Source organism: Carcharhinus amblyrhynchos, chromosome 33 (assembly GCF_965287045.1).
Source record: "Carcharhinus amblyrhynchos chromosome 33, sCarAmb.v2.hapA, whole genome shotgun sequence".
NCBI classification, from domain to species: domain Eukaryota; kingdom Metazoa; phylum Chordata; class Chondrichthyes; order Carcharhiniformes; family Carcharhinidae; genus Carcharhinus; species Carcharhinus amblyrhynchos.
The window spans coordinates 9,023,791-9,041,320 of NC_137356.1; the positions used below are offsets into that span (position 1 = coordinate 9,023,791).

The 17,530-nt window shown below is 49.9% G+C and overlaps 1 protein-coding gene across 5 annotated transcripts in view; it reads left to right on the forward strand.

Moving 5' to 3' along the window:
• The window catches only part of nfixb (nuclear factor I/Xb), a 506,674-nt gene that overhangs the window by 223,245 nt on the left and 265,899 nt on the right, over positions 1–17,530 (forward strand). The window lies entirely within an intron of this gene.

Genomic DNA, 17,530 nt, shown 5'->3' on the forward strand with positions numbered 1-17,530 from the left:
ATCAAATAAATAAATAAACGCAACATGGAGAATGAGATGTGAATGAGGTACTCACCGGCACGGGGAAGCATTTGAGGTGAATAGTGCAAAGGAAGAATGGGCGGCACGGTGGCACAGTGGTTAGCGCTGCTGCCTCACAGCATCAGGGACCCGGGTTCGATTCCCAGCTTGGATCGCTGTCTGTGCGGAGCCTGCACGTTCTCCCCGTCCCTGCGTGGGTTTCCTCCGGACGCTCCGGTTTCCTCCCACAGTCCGAAAGACGTGCTGGTTAGGGTGCTAAATTCTCCCTCAGTGTTCCCCTGTCAGTGTGGCGACAAGGGCATTTCCACAGTGACTTCATTGCGGTGTTAATGTAAGCCGACTTGCGACGCTGATAAAATGAACTTGAAGAGACAACATGTGGGTAAACGGAATGGGGGGGGATATCTCAATAGGATGGGAGGAGGATTGCATGGAGTGTGAACTCCAGCACGGACCTGTTGGGCCGAATGGTCCATTTTTGTGCTGTAAACTCAGGGCAAGACAACATACTTGAATATTAAGTATTATCCAGCCAGGGACAAGAAAATTACATTTTAAAATGCCAGGAATCCGAATCGTGGTACAAAAATGTGATGCACAGAAGATAGGCCAGATACCCTTTTTCCATACAATAATAGGCAGGACATTTTAATAATTGTGACCGTAATTAATCCCTTTCTCATACGTTTAGGATTAATTTCAATAGAAAACAGTAGGGAAAAAAAAACAGGAATTTTGAAACAAAGGGCTAAGCCCCAAGTATTGTCAGACTGGTTTATATATAACAAGAACTTTGTGGTGTGCGCGAGGGGCTCATGTCGGACGGTTAATGCGGAGAAATTATGTCATGGTGAAAAACGATATTTACTGAAGTTATTCAATTTTTGCAGCCATAACAAGCGTTCCTTGGCTGCAGTTTTAACAGGAGTGATTCCCCAAGTGCATTCGAAACTGGCTCAAATTCACGGCGTTGGAGAGAGCCTCGGAGAGTCAGTGCCAAGCTTGGGACCGAGAGGCCCAGAGAATGCTGCAAGGGCAGAATTATCCGTTCAGAGTGCAGAGTCGCAGGATATTCCCGCGCAGAAGGAGGCCATTCGGCCCACCGAGCCTGCACCGACAATGATCCCACCCAGACCCTATCCCTGCAGCCCCGTATATTTACCCTGGCTAGTCCCCCTGACACTAAGGGGCAATTTAGCTTGGCCAATCCACCTAACCCGCACATCTTTGGCCCGTGGGAGGAAACCGCAGCACCCGGAGGAAACCCGCGCAGACACGGGGAGAGTGTGCGGACTCTGCACAGACAGTGACCCGAGCTGGGAATGGAACCCGGGTCCCTGGAGCAGTGAGGCAGCAGTGCTAACCACGGTGCCCCCACCAGGATATGAATCTCCAAAACCTGGGACAATGCTGATGAGTTGGCCAACTAAGCTTGCAATGTTGGGGGGGAAAAGGAGTGACTGATTGAGGATTGAAGAGTGGGGAGAGTTAGTTTGAAAGTGTTAAACGCTTCAGTTTGCTGAGTGTTGGAAATATGGCTGCCTCACGAGGCTCAATGTTAATTAACTCCTGCTGTCCTTTAACACAAACAATGTTGGCAGCTCACAGGTTTCCATCAACATTTTCGCTCTTCTTGCTTCACTGCGCCCGATCCAGGAACAGGAGGAGGCCACTTAACACCTCGGCTGGGATTCTCCGACCCCGTCCGCAGCTGGGATTCTCCTGTCCCGCTGCGGGGAACACCGGTTTAGCAGAGCACCAAATTCTCCCTTCTTGCTGGAAGCGGTAGTGTGCGCCATCAGCGAATTACTGTAGACTCTCTACAGTGCAGAGGGAGGCCATTCAGACCATTGAGCCTGCACCTACCGCCATCCTATCCCTATAACCCCATGCACTTACCCCAGCTAATCCCCCTGACACTAAAGGTCGATTTAGCACGGCCAATCCACCTAACCGGCACATCTTTGGACTGTGGGAGGAAACTGAAGTACCCGGAGGAAACCCACGCAGACATGGGGAGAACATGCAGACTCCACACGGACAGTGACCCAAGCCGGGAATTGAACCCAGGTCCCTGGCGCTGTGAAGTAGCAGTGCTAACCCACTGTGCCACCCTGAAATTCTGACCTTCAAATCTGTTCCACCTCCATGCAGTGAGATCGCTCAATCTCAGCTTTTAAATTTAAATTTAAAAGGCAGCACGGTGGCACTTGGTTAGCACTGCTGCCTCACAGCGTCAGGGACCCGGGTTCGATTCCCAGCTCGGGTCACTGTCTGTGTGGAGTCTGCATGTTCTCCCCATGTCTGCGTGGGTTTCCTCCAGGTGCTCCGGTTTCCTCCCACAGTTCAAAGATGTGCGGGTTAGGTAGATCGGCTGTGCTAAATTCTCCCTCAGTGCTCCAGAACAGAAGTGTGGCGACTAGGGGGATTTTCACAGTAACTTCATTGCAGTGTTAATGTAAGTGCGAAATTAATAAATAAACTTGAAAGATTAATTCTCAGAGCTGTCCAGTTGGGTGGGAATTCCTACGTCAGAACGAGAGAAGGATTCCACCCTGAACATCATGGCCCTGTTTCTCCATTTTCAAAGAGCCACCCGAGCTCCCTGTTGACTCAAAGCCACGGTGAAATCAGAAGTGGAATGAGGCGGATCTCTCTCCCTCTCTCCCTCTCTCCCTCTCTCTCTCTCTCTCTCTCTCCTCTCTCTCTCCCCCCTTCTCTCTCTCCCTCTCTCTCCCTCTCTCTCCCTCTCTCTCTCCCTCTCTCTTACCAACCTTTGGAAACAATCATTGAATGAAGTAGCTCATCAGAATGACAGCAGCTTTCACTCAGCAGCCAGTTCCATTAAGGCGAAAGATAAAATCTCCCCTGAAAACAGGCGAGGCTTATCAGTGATTAAAGTTTGCTACAGCAGGCAGGGACATAAAAGAAACTTATTGAACAGTGCAAGTAGCCTTATCGGAGATTGAGTACTTTTAAGGCAGACTTTATTTACACTGATAAGGTTTGGAGATAAGGCATTACTATAACCTCACTACAAGGCTGTCATCATTTTAAATTGTCATTTGGCAACCTGCGCTTTGTCTTAAATCTCTCAAAATGGGGTGACGGAACATCTCAACACTGTTAAATGAGGCGGCACAGTGGGTTAGCACTCTGCCTCGCAGCGCCAGGGACCTGGGTTCGATTCCCGGCTTTTCGAGAAACAGGGCCATGATGATCAGGGTGTAATCCTTCTCTCGTCCTGATGTAGGAATTCCCACACAACTGGACAGCTCTGAGAATTAATCTTTCAAGTTTCTTTGTTAGTTTCGTAAGAAGGCTTACGTTAACACTGCAATGAAGTTACTGTGAAAATCCCCTGAGTTGCCACACTCCTGTTCAGATACTGAGGAAGGATTTAACATGGCCAATCTACCTAACCTGCACATCTTTGGATATTAGGGACAATTTAGCATGGCCAATCCCCCTACCCTACACATCTTTGGACACTGTCTCTGTGGAGCTTGTACGTTCTCCCCGTGTCTGCGTGGGTTTCCTCCGGGTGCTCCGGTTTCCTCCCACAGTCCACAAATGTGTAGGTTAGGTGGATTGGCCGTGCTAAATTCTCCCTCAGTGCATCCGAACAGGTGCAGGATGATGGCGACTAGGGGATTTTTGCACTAACTTTATTGCAGTGTCAATGTCAGCCTACTTGTGACGTTAATAAATGAACATTAAAACTTTATTTGAGTAAAGTTTCAAGTTTTATTTATTAGTGTCACAGGTAGGCTGACATTAACACTGCAATAAAGTTACTGTGAAAATCCCCTAATGTTACAATGACTGTGTGTCACACACACTGTCCCCCGGGCCTAACATACTAAGACTAAGTGGTACAGTGATTAACAGTCTCTATACGTGGTGGCATAATGGTTAGCACTGTCGCCTCACAACGCCAGGGACCCAGGTTCGATTCCTGGTTTGGGTCACTGTCCATGTGGAGTCTGCACATTCTCCCCGTGTCTGCGTGGGTTTCCTCTGGGTGCTCCGGTTTCTTCCCACAGTCTGAAAGATGTGCCGGTTTAGGTGCATTGGCCATGCTAAATTCTCCCTCAGTGTACCCGAACAGGCACCTGACTGTGGCGACTAGAGGATTTTCACAGCAGCTTCATTGCAGTGTTAATATAAGTTTATTTGAGACATTAATAAACCAGATTTAGACTTTGGACTCTGAGGCTCAGCTTTGGCACGGTTGGTTAGTCAGTTGTTTGCGAGGTGCGGGAGGGTGGGTTCAAGTCTCCAGGGATCTGAAGCCACAATTTAAGCTGGCAATGCCAGCGCAGTGCGAGGGGAGTGCCACACTGTCAGAGATACTGTTCTCCAAATGAGAGGCGAGATTCTCCGACTCCCCAGTTGTTCGCTAGCAGACGAATTCTCCAGTCCCGCTGCTGTCAATGGGAGTTCCCAATGTTGTCACCCCATGCTGGCGGGAAACCCTGGGGTGGGGGTGCACTGCCGGCGGGACTGGAGAACCCTGCCGGCACGAATGGCCTAAGATTTCCGGCCAAGCTGTCAAACTTGATGTGGTGCCTGTCCTCTCAGGCCACCTGGTCCCAAGGCACTCTGCAGGGGAGACCTTGTGGATGCCTCAACCTGCATCAGATTGGTTGAGACAGAATAAGTAGCCGGCCATCTTGAGCAGCGATGAGGAGACATTGCTTCATGTCCAGGGCTGTGAACCTTGCGGAACTGCAGATTGGCATAGCCAAATCGAGGTGTATAGTCTAGATCGAAATCGATAGATTCCTCATACCAAGGGATATGAGTGTAAGGTGGGCAAATGGGGCTGTTGGCGAAGAGCAGCCATGATCTTGAGAGGCCGAATGGCCTTATTGTGCTCCTACTGTGCTCTCAACACAGCACCAGGGATCCGGGTCCAAATCCCAGCTTGGATCACTGTCTGTGTGGAGTCTGCACATTCTCCCCCTGTCTGCATGGGTTTCCTCCAGGTGCTCCAGTTTCATTCCACAGTCCAAAGATGTGCAGGTTCGGTGGATTGGCCATGCTAAATTGCCCCTGGTGTCCAAAGATGTGTAGATTAGGTGGATTAGCCATGCTATATTAACCCTTAGTGTCCAAAGATGTGTAGATTAGGTGGATTAGCCATGCTATATTGCCCCTTAGTGTCCCAAGATGTGTAGGTTAGGTGGATTGGCCATGCTAAATTGCCCCTGGTGTCCAAAGATGTGCAGGTTAGGTGGATTGGCCATGCTAAATTGCCTCTGGTGTCCAAAGATGTGTAGATTAGGTGCATTAGCCATGCTATATTGCCCCTTAGTGTCCCAAGATGTGAAGGTTAGGTGGATTGGCCATGCTAAGTTGCCCCTTAGTGTCCCAACATGTGCAGGTCATGTGGATTGGCCATGCTAAATTGCCTCTTAGTGTCCAAAGATGTGCAGGTTACATGGATTGGTCATGCTAAATTGCCCCTTGGTATCCAAAGATATGCAGATTAGGTGGATTGGCCATGCTAAATTGCCCCTTGGTGTCCAAAGATGTGCGGGTTAGGTGGATTGGCCAGTGGAATTGTGTGAGGTTATGGGGAGAACGTGCAGGCTCCACACAGACAGTGACCCAAGGCCGGGAATCGAACCCGGGTCCCTGGCGCCGTGAGGCAGCTGTGCTAAACAGCGTGCCACCCCAGGGGGCGGGGGCTGGCGAGGAACCACAACTCTAGCCCCGGACTGGATTCCCTGACTCCGAGATGAGGGGGAAGCTAGAACTCGGAATGGGGTTCCACTCCGTGCACTGACATCCCTCAATTTAAATAACAAAATCCGACTGCCTCCCCCCAAAAGGCCCTGGGATGTAATGGAGTTTGAGTGTGCATGGTATCTTTATACACAAAGCCCCTTTAAGTTAATAATCTTTGCCTGAGGTATTTGGGGAACTTCCATTAATCAAAGTCTTCTTTGCAGCCTTAATGTTTATGATTAATAGGCGTTTGGTGTTTTACGAGTCATTATAAACATTTACTCACTATATGAGTTAATCGATCAAAGCACAATAGTCTTTCTTTGTCTGTCTCGTAACAGCAGTTTTATTGAGTGGGGAAAGGGAGGATAATCAGGTGTACAGGCGCGCACACACAAAAAAAAGTCAAATTATAGGGCCCTCAACTACAAAATGCTGTGGTTTTGTAATTACACATCTTCCTGTTCCGCTAATGGAAGAGCTTCAGGCAAACTCCAAAGCGTTAGGACTAAGTCCCGTGCTGCCCAGTGGCGTAGTGTTGTATATAGAGCACTTGTGTGCAGTTTTGGCCTCCTTTTCTGAGGAAGGATGTCCTTACTCTCGATGGGGTGCCACCAAGGCTGATTCCGGGAATGGCGGGGCTGATGTACGAGGAGAGGTTGACGAGGTTAGGATTGTTTTCGCTGGAGTGGGGGCGAATCTCGTAGGGACTTATAAAATTCTAACAGCGCCAGACAGGGCAGATGCAGGGAGGGTGTTCCCGATGGTGGGGCGGGAGTCCAGAACCAGGGGGTCACAGTCTGAGGATTCGGGGTAGACCATTTAGGATGGAGGTGAGGAGACATTTCTTCACCCAAGGAGTGGTGAGCCTGTGGAATTCATTACCACAGGAAACAGTTGATGCCAAAACATTGAATGTATTCAAGATTTGGGGTGTCACAGTGGTTAACACTGCTGCTTCACAGCTCCAGGGTCCTGGGTTCGATTCCTGGCTCGGGTCGCTGTCTGTGTGGAGTTTGCACATTCTCCTCGTGTCTGCGTGGGTTTCCTCCGGGTGCTCCGGTTTCCTCCCACAGTCCAAAGATGTGCGGGTTAGGTTGATTGGCCGTGCTAAGAAATTATCCCTTAGCATCCAGGGTAGCAGAGGTTAGAGGGATTAGTTGGGTATAATATGTAGGGATATGGGGGTAGGGCCTGGGTGGGATTGTGTTCGGTGCAGATTCGATGGGCTGAAGGGCCTCTTTCTGCACTGTAGGATTCTATGAGATGACTGGATATAGCACTTGGGGCGATGGGATGGAGAGCAGGATGAGGCTATTGAGTTGGACGATCGGCCATGATCATGATGAATGGTGGAGCAGGCTCGAAGGGCCAAATGGCCTCCTTCTGCTCCTATCCTCTATGTTTTGGAGATGAAACATCTTTATACCGCTGTTTTCTGACTGTGAAAGGCTTCAGGAAGTGGAGAAGGTGTTTCCACTCCTGGGTGAACCCGGCACCAGAGAGCTCTAACTATTAATATAGTCGTCCAGAAATCCAATCAGGGATTCTGGAGAAACCGCTTTATCCGGGGAATGAGGAGTGTGCTACCACAGGTTCAGACAAATCTTACCCAAACATTCAAAGGGGGAAGTGGGAAGGAGGAGAGAAGGGAAGGTTATGTTGATAGAGTGAGGTGAGGATAGGGTGGCACTGTGGTTAGCACGGCTGCCTCGCAGCACCCAGGGACCCGGGTTCGATTCCCGGCTTGGGTCACTGTCTGTGCGGAGTCTGCATGTTCTCCCCATGTCTGTGTGGGTTTGCTCCGGTTTCCTCCCACAGTCTGAAGATGTGCAGATTGGATGGATGGACCGTGCTAAATTGCTTTTTTGTGTCCAAAAATGTGCAGGATAATTGGATTGGCCATGCTGAATTGCCCCTTAGTCTCCAAAGACGTGGGGGTTATGTGGATTGGCCATGCTAAATTACCCCTTAGTGTCCAAAGATGTGCAGGTTATGTGGATTGGCCATGGTAAATTGCCCCTTAGTGTCCAAAGATGTGAGGTTAGATGGATTGGCCATGCTAAATTGCCCCTTAGTCTCCAAAGATGTGCAGGTTAGATGGATTGGCCACGCTAAATTGCCCCTTAGTCTCCAAAGATGTGCAGGTTAGATGGATTGGCCACGCTAAATTGCCCCTTAGTGTCCAAAGATGTGCGGGTTATGTGGATTGGCCATGCTAAATTGCCCCTTAGTGCCCAAAGATGTGCAGGTTAGATGGATTGGCCATGCTAAATTGCCTCTTAGTGTCCAAAGATGTGCAGGTTAGGTGGATTGGCCATGCTAAATTGCCCCTTAGTGCCCAAAGATGTGCAGGTTAGATGGATTGGCCACGCTAAATTGCCCCTTAGTGTCCAAAGATGTGCGGGTTATGTGGATTGGCCATGCTAAATTGCCTTAGTGTCCAAAGATGTGCAGGTTAGGTGGATTGGCCATGCTAAATTGCCCCTTAGTGCCCAAAGATGTGCAGGTTAGATGGATTGGCCACGCTAAATTGCCCCTTAGTGTCCAAAGATGTGCGGGTTATGTGGATTGGCCATGCTAAATTGCCCCTTAGTGCCCAAAGATGTGCAGGTTAGATGGATTGGCCATGCTAAATTGCCTCTTAGTGTCCAAAGATGTGCAGGTTAGGTGGATTGGCCATGCTAAATTGCCCCTTAGTGTCCAAAGATGTGCAGGTTAGATGGATTGGCCATGCTAAATTGCCCCTTAGTGTCCAAAGATGTGCGGGTTATGTGGATTGGCCATGCTAAATTGCCCCTTAGTGCCCAAAGATGTGCAGGTTAGATGGATTGGCCATGCTAAATTGCCTCTTAGTGTCCAAAGATGTGCAGGTTAGGTGGATTGGCCATGCTAAATTGCCCCTTAGTGTCCAAAGATGTGCAGGTTAGATGGATTGGCCATGCTAAATTGCCTCTTAGTGTCCAAAGATGTGTGGGTTAGATGGATTGGCCATGCTAAATTGCCTCTTAGTGTCCAAAGATGTGCAGGTTAGGTGGATTGGCCATGCTAAATTGCCTCTTAGTGTCCAAAGATGTGCAGGTTAGGTGGATTGGCCATGCTAAATTGCCCCTTAGTGCCCAAAGATGTGTAGGTTAGGTGGATTGGCCATGCTAAATTGCCTCTTAGTGTCCAAAGATGTGCAGTAGGATACCCTTTTGGAGAATCAGTGCAGACTCGATGGGCCAAATGGCCTCCTTCTGCACTGTTGCGGATTCTGGAGACAGAGGAGATGTTGAAAAACACATCTTTCTCCCACGCCCGTCATGAATTCAAGAACATCTGTACACTCTCCGTACATCAGCGCTTCCCTCCTGCCCTGACACAGAACATGGCCCTTTTTTATTTAAAATGGAAGACGCAATCTGTAGAGTCCTCGGGGACGAGGTGAGCAGAAACCGAGTGCAGACTGCGTTTTGGAAAATACTTTCCGAAAGTCTGTCAGAAAAAAATGCGCGAGAGAAAACCTTTGCAGATTTTTTTACGCTGTCGACTTGCTATGATTGGGTCCAACTCTGTGTCGGGTTACGCACTCTGGGACTTGACTATTATATAACGCGATATAGATGATGACATGGGAATTACAGAGAAGCTTAGGTCAGGCGTGATCCGAACAACTAAAACTGATCTAAGACAAGCATCGTTGAGACGCAGAACGGTGCTGTTTTTCTCATCAGAAGTTGGATTTTGCTCGCCGGTTTTCACCCAGAGAATTAGCATGTATCAGCGGGTAAATTCCTCTTAATAAGAACATAAGAACTAGGAGCAGGAGTAGGTCACCTGGCCCCTCGAGCCTGCTCCGCCATTCAGTAAGATCATGGCTGATCTTTTCATGGACTCAGCTCCACTTACCCACCCTTAATCCCTTTACTGTTCAAAACTTTATCCATCCTTGCCTCAAAAACATTCAGTGAGGGAGCCTCAACTGGGCAGCGAATTCCACAGATTCACAACCCGTTGTAGAAAGAAGTTCCTCCTCAACTCAGTCCTAAGTCTGCTCATTTTGAGGCCGTGCCCTCTAGTTCTAGTTTCACCCGCCAGTGGAAACAGCCTCTCTGCTTCTATCTTATCTATTCCCTTCATAATCTTACATGTTTCTGTAAGATCCTCCCCTCGTTCTTCTGAATTCCAAAGAGTATAGCCTCGGTCTACTCAGTCTGTCCTTTATTTGCTGCCTCCCACTCTCCTCTCCCCTCCCCAACCCCCATCTGCCCCCCCTTCCTCCCTCCCCCCTGCCCACCTCACCCCATACTAGCTTCTGCCCAGCTGTGGGCTCTTTGTGTGTCAGGTTTTGCACAGCTCAGTTTATGGGTGGTTGGCACTGCTGCCTCACAACGCCAGGGAGCCGGGTTCGATTTCCCGGCTTGGGTCACTGTTTGTGTGGAGTTTGCACATTCTCCCAGTGTCTGCGTGGGTTTCCTCCGAGTGCTCCAGTTTCCTCCCACGGCCCAAAGATGTATGGGTTAGGTGGATTGACCGTGCTAAATTGTCCCTTAGGGGGACTGGCTAGGGTAAATGCATGTGGATAGGGTCTGGGGGGGGATTGTTGTCACTGCAGGTTTGATAGGCTGAATGGCTCCCTCCTGCACTCTAGGCTTCTGTGATTCTATAAGTTCAAAGATTGGCCCTGAATGTAGGCTGGATCCTTTGAGATGGTACCTTCTGTTCTGCTTTCAGTGTAACTCTGAACAGCTAGCATGTCCCATGGCCATTAATAATTCTCGTCCTTTACCCCTCAGCCAAATGGAGGACGTGACAGAGTATCTTCACTCTAAAGTCCCGACTTTATTCTTATTTGTTAGTATCACAAGTAGGCTCGCATTAACGCTGCAATGAAGTTACTGTGAAAATCCCCTAGTCGCCACAGTCCGGCGCCTGTTCGGGCTACACTGAGGGAGAATTTAGCACGGCCAGTATACCCTAACCAGCACATATGGGCAACACGGTGGTACAGTGGTTAGCACTGCTGCCTCACAGGGCCAGGGACGTGGGTTCGATTCCCGCTTGGGTCATTGTCTGTGTGGAGTTTGCACGTTCTCCCAGTGTCTGCGTGGGTTTCCTCCGGGTGCTCTGGATTCCTCCCACATTCTGAAAGACATGCTGGTTAGCATGCATTGACCCGAACAGACTGTGGTGACTAGGGGAATTTCATAGTAACTTCATTGCAGTGTTAATGCAAACCTTACTTGTGACTAATAAGTAAATTTTACTTGATGTTTTGGACTGTGGGAGGAAACTGGAGTGCCTGAAGGAAACCCATTCAGACATGGGGAGAGGGTGAAAACTCCACACAGTCAGACCCCCAAGTTGGGAATCGAACCAGATCCCTTAGTGCTGTGAGGCAGCAGTGTTAACCACTGTGCCAAACAACAAAGAACAAAGAAAATTACAGCACAGGAACAGGTCCATCGGCCCTCTAAGCCTGTGCCGACCATGCTGCCCAAGTGAACTAAAACCCCATACCCTTTCGGGGTTCACATCCCTCTATCCCAGCCTACTCATGTCTTTGCCCTGTCCTGCTCCTGGGCCTAGCCAGGTTGGCCGTTAATAGTTCCAGACAATGGTCAATCGAGGGGTTTGTCTATCCTGACCCATTGCCCCTCTTGTGCCTGGCATCCTGACGACACCATTGAGACCCTCCGTGCTCGCTGGGCACCGCGGGGACTGGGATGCACCATCGTCCCCCTTCAATCACATTTTGCTTTGAGTTTTCTTTGAGCTTCCGTTTATAGATCATAGAATCATAGAACCCTACAGTGCAGAAAGAGGCCCTTTGGCCCATCGAGTCTGTACCGAACACAATCCCACCCAGGCCCTACCCCCACATCCCTACATATTATCCCCACTAATCCCTCTAACCTACACATCCCTGGACACTAAGGGGCAATTTCTTAGCATGGCCAATCAACCTAACCCACACATCTTTGGACTGTGGGAGGAAACCGGAGCACCCGGAGGAAACCCACGCAGACACAAGGAGAATGTGCAAACTCCGCACAGACAGCAACCCAAGCCGGGAATCGAACCCAGGACCCTAGAGCTGTGAAGCAGCAGTGCTAACCACTGTGCTACCGTGCCGCCCCTCCCATTCAGGGGCCACTTTTAATCTATCCCTCAGCTTGTCGCTTTAGTTTATCTGGTTACCCAAAAGAAGCATGTCAACAAACTCAAGAGTGACAGGCCTCGCTTCTACATGACCTCCCTTCACAGCATTGCGATCACGGTTATATAACGCAGAGCCAATCTCCGCAATTCTTATCCTTATTTTTGAATCACTTCTCTAACTCTGTGACCACCATCTCCCCCCCCCCCCGAGATCTCTGCACCCCTCCATTGCTGACCTTATGCGCACCCCCCTAATTTTTCACCGCTCTACTTTGGTCGATATGATGAGATTGGAAAATGCGTCCCCCAGTGCAAGAACGGGTAAGAGATGGCCAAGTGGGGTGGTGGCACAGCAGTTAGCTAAATGGCACGGTGGCACAGTGGGTAGCACTACTTCCTCACAGAGACAGGGACCCGGGTTCGATTCTGGCCTCAGGTCGCTCACCGTCTGTGCAGAGTCTGCACGTTCTCCCCATGTCTACGTGGGTTTCCTCCGGGTGCTCCGGTTTCCTCCGAGAGTCCAAAGATATGCAGGTTAGGGTGCCTAGGCCGTGCTAAGTTGTCCCCTTAGTGTCCCAGCATGTCAAGGTTAGCTGGTTTGCCCATGCTAAATTGCCCCTTAGTGCCTGGGGGATTAGCAGGGTTACAGGAGGAGGGCCTGGGTTGGATAGTGGTTGGTGGAGGGGGTTAAGGTGGAGCAAGAGGGCCTGGGTAAGGTGCTCTCTCAGGGAGTTAATGCAGATTTGATGGGCCAAGTAGCCTCTTCTGTACTTTAGGGCAAACCTATGATTCTAGTTTAGCTAGAAACTCAGCTAACATTCTGGGGACCTGGGTTCGAATCCCACCACGGCAGAAGGTGAAATTTGAATTCAATAAAAAGTAATCTGGAATTAAGAATCTACAGATGAAACCATTGTCGGAAAGGCCCATCTGGTTCACTAATGTCCCTTTAGGGAAGGAAATCTGCCGTCCTTACCCGGCCTGGCCTACATGTGACTCCAGATCCACAGCAATGTGGTTGACTCTCAACTGACCCTCTGAAGTGGCTGAGCGAGACACTCAGGTGAAGGGGCAATTAGGGATGGGCAATAAATGTTGGCCTAGCCGGTGATGCCTATATCCCATGGAGGGATGATAAAGAAATTAGTTTGTGCCTCTGGATTACTAGCCCAGTGACATTACCACGCATGGCGGCCAGGTCCCCCATGCGGTGATCTGAGCAGTTTCGTTTCATGGCAAGCAGAGTAGGGAATCTCACAACACCAGGTTAAAGTCCAACAGGTTTATTTGTAGCAAACGCCACTCACTCAAGCAGGAGGGAGGTAGACTTCACTTCGCGCAAGCAATAGTTAATGACCCCCATGCCCTCCCCCGCAGTTTGGTGTGGGCATGGTTCGCTCCGCCATGTTGGAGAATCTCCTGGCAGCGGGGCCTGCTGGGTAACCAGGACGGACCTCTTGACACGAAGGCCGAACTCTCACCCACCGCCTCCCCCCCCCCCCCCCATCTTGGTGACATCCTTCCCTCGTCTCCCGCTCCGGCTCACTGGGATGCGGGAGCCGACTGCCGAGGACGTCCTGTAAAGGGACAAGGCAATGTAAACTGAACTTAAAAACGGGAATTAGCACTCGGGGAAAAGGGAAAATGAAAAATGAGGCCCTTTTGTTAACTGTCTAAGACTAACAACATCTGCGATAAGTCAAGTGAGCAGACACATTAATCAGTGTCTCTGTTTTCTTTTAATATTCCTGGGGGAATGTCTCCGAACTGTTCGGACTGCCCAGCGCACAAACAACTCCGACTGTCGACAGAACGAAACCGCGCAATTGCAGTCACACCCTCAACAGCCAGTGGCGCATCTCACTCGCGTGTTTTGTTGACGCAAGGCCGAGAACACAGCCGGGGTCGAGAGCCGGCATCGCCCGACAGAGTCTCCGCGGGAAAATCGCGGGCGTTTTCCTCAAAGCCAAGGGGGATTCCCAGCCGATCTCCTGTGGCGCTGCCCCGGGGGGGACCCAGCGTTCCGGGCCGCCACTCCGCGTCACGGTGGCCAGCGCTGCTGCCTCACGGCGCCAGGGATCCCGGGTTCCGTGCTAGATTGACCCTCAGCCCTGGCACCCGAGTGTGGCCACTAGGGGGGGGGTGGTTTTCACAGTAACTTCATTGCAGTGTTAATGTGAGCCAACTTGTGACACTAATAAATAAACTTTAAACAGTTGCCCGTGGAAAGCAAACTCAGCGGGTCGTAGTAAGTGGTTCTGAATTCAGGAGGGTCACTCAGAGGGTAATTGCAACTGTGTCAGTTGTGGTTTGCAGACCACACCTTTGACCCTGTTCCTCTGCTTGCCCCATACCTCTGTCATGCCCCCTGCCCCCCCCATGACCTCTGACCTACGCTGGCTCCCCAGTCAAACACCAGCTCTCATTCTTATCTCCCAATCCCTTCCATCTTCCTCGTCCCCTCCCAGCCCCGCAGTCCTCCGGGATTTCTGCATTCCTCACACCCCACCCCCCCCCCACCACAACCTCCCCCGCCGCTGCCTCCTGCCCCCCCCCCCCCCCCCCCCCCCCCCATCGAAATTGACTTCAGTGGCCTCGGCCCCAGTCTCCGGCTTTCCCTCCGTAACTCCCTCCGCCTCTCCATCGCTCTTTTCAGGGCACTTCCTCCAAACCTACATCCTCCGTCACTTCTTTGGGTCGCCTGACGTTCACACACACCCCCCACCCTCGCGCCGTCGCGTTTTTGTTCCGCAGCGGACCTGCCGAGCATTTCTTCATTATGTCGAAGGTGCTACGTAGATCTAAGTTGTTGTTGTAAGGCTAAGTTGCGTTCCCCTGGACAAAAAAAGGGGACGTGTTTGCGTCAGGATGAGCGTAGACACAGACGGGCGTCTATATAAAACGCCTGAGAACCTGGGGCAGCCATTTTGGGTCAAAGGGCCTGGAGGAGGATTGTGCCTGCTGATTAGCCCCTAAGGATGGTGTCTCAGAGATGCCTGATGTTTAAGCTTTTTAAAGTTCATTTATTCATGCCACTTACATTAACACTGCAATGAAGTTACTGTGAAAATCCCCTAGTCGCCACATCCATGTTTGGGTAACACTGAGAGAGAATTTAGCATGGACAATGCACCCTAACCAGCACGTCTTTCGGACTGTGGGAGGAAACCAGAGCACCCGGAGGAAACCCACGCAGACACGGGGAGAATGTGCAGACTCCACACAGACAGTGACCCGAGCTGGGAATCGAACCCAAGTCCATGGCGCTGTGGGGCAGCAGTGCCAAACACTGTGCCACCCTGGCGTCCACTGGTGGCACAGTTTGGACGAGTGCCCTGAAGGTGGAAAAGAGATAAGTTTGGACGCCTTGGGAGAGATATAGGTATAGGTTTTATTTAATAGTTTGAGGAGGCAGCACGGGGAAATCGATAGCCTTGCGGTACTATCACTAATCCGGAAACTCAGCTGAGGTTCGAATCCCGCCACGGCAGATGGTGGAATTAGAATTCAATAAAAAATATCTGGAATTAAGAATCTGCTGATGACCATGAAACCATTGTCGGAAAAACCCATCTGGTTCACTAATGCATTTTAGGGAGGGAAATCTGCCATCTTTACCTGGTCTGGCCTACATGTGACTCCAGAGCCACACAGCAATGTGGTTGACTCTCAACTGCGTTCGGGTAACAAGAGGTGGGCAATAAATACTGACCCACCCAGCGACACCCATGCCCCATGAATGAATAACATAAAAACAAATGTTTTCAAAACCGGTTGGGTATCTGGTTGTGAATGGAGCTTATGATATAGGAGTGAGCTCAGACACTTTCACCATTCGATGGACATCATGACCACCAGTTCCAGAAATGAAAGGCTTGATGTATGAGGAATGTTTGAGGACACAGGGTGTGCACTTGATGGATGAAGGGGGATCTCATTGAAACTTACAGAATACTGAAAGGCCTGGATAGAGTGGACATGGGGAAGGTGTTTCCATGAGTGGGAGAGACTAGGATCCGAGGGCACAGCCTCAGAGTAAAAGGACAACCCTTTAGAACTGAGTCGAGGAGGAATTTCTTCAGCTAGAGGGTGGCGAATCTGTGGAGTTCATTGCCGCAGAGGAGGCCGTGTCACTGGGTGCATTAAGGACAAAGATAGACAGGTTCTTGATTGGTAAGGGCGGGGGTGGCACGGTGGCACAGTGTTTAGCACTGCTGCCTCACCGCGCCAAAGACCCAGGTTCGATTCCCGGCTCGGGTCACGGTCTGTGTGGAGTCTGCACATTCTCCCCGTGTCTGCGTGGGTTTCCTCCAGGCGCTCCGGTTTCCTCCCACAATGCGAAAGATGTGCTGGTTAGGGTGCGTTGACTGTGCTAGAATTCTCCCTCAGTGTACCCGAGCAGGAGTGTGGTGGCTGGGGGATTTTCACAGTAACTTCATTGTGGTGTTAATGTAAGCTGACTTGTGACTAATAAATAAAATAATAATTTTTTGAAAAAATCAAAAGTTACGGGGAAAAAGGCAGGAGAAAGGGATTGAGAGACATAATTGGATGGCGGAGTGGATTCAATGGGCCAAATGGCCTAATTCTGCTCCGATATCTTTTGGTTTTAAGGTGAATCTGTTGGGTCAGGATTGAAAAACATGGGTTGTAAAGTTAAGTTGATGTCTTGGAAATTTCAGTCAGTTCTCCCTGGAGACCAGATAGTTTTGTTTAGAGATTTCCTCCCTTGGATTTGTTGCTTTGGTTACTTGTCTCCCCTGGGAGACTGGACGGCAGCGTATGGTTCCGGTTTAGCGGACCAATCGACCTTTCCTTGTTTTTCATGTTGGATGTTTTCCTGGGAAGACGGACCTATTTCTTGGACCCCAAGTGATAACGTCACTTGAGGTTAGGATTGCATTCACCGGAGTTTCGAAGAGTGAGAGGGGATCTCATCGAAACTTATAAAATTCCAACAGGATTAGATGAGATAGATTCAGGAAGAATGTTCCCGATGATGTGGGGGGAATCCAGAACTAGGGGTCATAGTTTGAGGATAAGGGGTAAACCTTTTAGGACTGAGGTGAGGAGAAATTTCTTCACCCAGAGGGTGGTGAATGTGTGGAATTCACTCCCACAGAAAGTAGTTGAGGCCAAAACGTTGTGTGATTTCAAGAAGAAATTAGATATAGCTAAAGGGATCGAGAGATATGGGGGGATCAGGATATTGAATTAAATGATCAGTCCAAAGTCCGAAGATGTTCAGGTTAGGTTGACTGGCCAGGCTAAATTGCCACTTAGTGTCAGGGGGATCAAAATATTGAATTTTGATGTAATTTGATTGATTATTGTCACATATATTGGGGTACAGTGCAAAGTATTGTCTCCTCCACACTACACAGACAAAGCATACCGTTCATAGAGAAGGAAAGGAGAGGGTGCAGAATGTAGTGTTACAGTCATAGCTAGGGTGTAGAGAAAGATCAACTTAATGCGAGGTAGGTCCATTCAAAAGTCTGACGGCAGCAGGGAAGAAGCTGTTCTTGAGTCGGTTGGTATGTGACCTCAGAGTTTTGTATCTTTTTCCCAAAGAAGAAGATGGAAGAGAGAATGTCTGGGGTGCGTTATGATTTAGTTTGATTTATTA